Consider the following 2,307-nt stretch of genomic DNA (forward strand, 5'->3'; position numbering starts at 1 on the left):
TGGAACACGAGAAGCTTGATAGCTAATGGACAAGACTTCAAACAGTTTATAGGTAGTAGGGGGGAAAAAACAGACATTGTATGTATCCAAGAATCCTGGTTAAAACCAAACTTGGAGTTTGTTCTACATGGGTATGTAACTGTGAGGCGAGATAGGATAGAGGGGACAGGCGGGGGTTGTGTCACCTTTGTAAAACAGGGCATTCCTTACAGGATTGTAGGGATAGGAAGAAAACAAGAGTACGTGGTAGTGAAAGTGTGGGCAAGGAGAGAAGTAACAATTGTGAATTATTATAACCCGTGCAAAAAACTAGAATTAATGAAGCTGTAAGAGATAGAAGGGCAGAATTGTAGTAATATTGTTTGGTGTGTAGATTATGGGGTGGTGATAGAACGGACACGAATGGTCAGGTGATAGAAGAGTTACTTGATGAAAAGAATTTAGTATGCTTAAATAATGGCAGCAACACTAGGATAGATATACATACAGGAAAATAATCTGTGTTAGATCTCACTTTGGTATCAAATTTCATGGCATCAGTATGTGATTGGTCAGTGTACCATGAAGGAACTATAGGGAGTGATCATTATCCAGTTTGTAGCAAGATAAATATGGCAACACCACTGGTCATAGAGAACACAGGGAGGAAATGGATCTTTGAGAAGGCTAATTGGGAGAAATGTCTTGATGTAAGAGATGATATAAGTCAGATTGATGAAGGGATGAACATAGAAACACTGGACTGTAAATTAAAGCAAGGTATAATATTGACGGCACTAGAAGGGAAGGAGGGAATGGAGTTACCCGGTTCTGGTTGAGGGTAATGAGACAGCAGTAACAAATAGGGAGAAGGCAGAGCTAATGGCAAAAACCTTTGTTGCGGTACATAGCTCAAATAATATGCAGGAAGAATGTAGAAGAGGTAGAGAGAAAACAAAATCTGAAAATATGGAGGCTTTAGGTAGGAAAAGTAGTGTGGGGGGTGGACTGAATATCCCCTTTACAATAGGAGCGTTAAAAAGGGCACTAGACAAAGCGGGACAGACGGCGCCAGGGAAAGATGAAGTATGTTATTGTATGATAAAGCATCTAAGTGAATAAAAACTGTAAAAATTATTGATGCTGTATTGGAAGGAGGCTATAATAATTCCAATAAGGAAACCTGGAAAAGATGGCAGCAGACCTGGAAGTTATAGACCAATTGCCTTGACGTCTCATATCTGTAAGTTAATGGAACGTATGGTGAATGAGAGGTTAACATACTTCTTGGAGGAAAGAGAAATGGTGGCATCATACCAAAGTGGTTTCAGGAAGGGAAGGAGTACCATAGATCCAGTGCTGGGACGTGGAAAAGGCATTTGATATGTTATGGAAGGAAGGATTGCTAATTAAACTAAACCTAATGGGTGTTGGAGGGAGAATGTTCAATTGGATTATGGACTTTTTAAATGAAAGAACTATTCAGGTGAAGATAGGAGCAGAACTATCTAGCCAATATATAGTAGAAAACGGGACACCTCAGGGGAGTGTAATAAGTCCAACTTTATTTTCCATTATGATAAATGATGTATTTGTAAACATTCCAACTGATATGGGGAGATCATTGTTTGCAGATGATGGAGCATTGTGGAAAAGAGACGTGCTGGGAGAAGCAGACAACACAAAAAACAAGTTTTGGGTGGACAGGAGAGCAAATGGCAAGGGATACAGGGGTATATGATAGAGTTTGGCGCAAATGTGGTGTGGCCTATCAGACCTGTCTGGGAATTAGAAGTACCATGTGTAGATTTAGAACTACTTGAGATTAAACGCAATAATAAGAATGCCGATTTAACTAGTGTATATTATAGCTATAGGGAATGTAAGTATAAGGAAAGTATTCAGATTTTCACAGATGGGTCAAAGGACATGCAAACAGATACAACAGGGTCTGGAGTTGTTGTTCCTAAGTATCAGTTAGAACTTAGCAAAAGAACATCTGATTGTCTGAGTGTGTTTGCAGTTGAACTGTTTGCCATATTGATGGCGTTGGAATGGACAGAACAAATTAGTGATAAGGAAATATTAAGATGTAGTGACTCTATGTCAGCTCTTGAATGAGCATGAAGACATGCACAACTAGAAGTCACCTGGACTTGCTTTATGAAGTCTTATTTATGAATTCAAGAATAGCTAGGCAGGGGAAAAATGTCATATTTCTGTGGGTCCTTGCACACTCGGGAATTCAGGGAAATGAGAAAGCAGATAAGGTGGCAAAAGAAGCAGTTAAAAAAGGAGATGTTGAAGTCAACATTAAATTATCAAAAT

Source organism: Micropterus dolomieu, linkage group LG01 (assembly GCF_021292245.1).
Source record: "Micropterus dolomieu isolate WLL.071019.BEF.003 ecotype Adirondacks linkage group LG01, ASM2129224v1, whole genome shotgun sequence".
NCBI lineage: Eukaryota > Metazoa > Chordata > Actinopteri > Centrarchiformes > Centrarchidae > Micropterus > Micropterus dolomieu.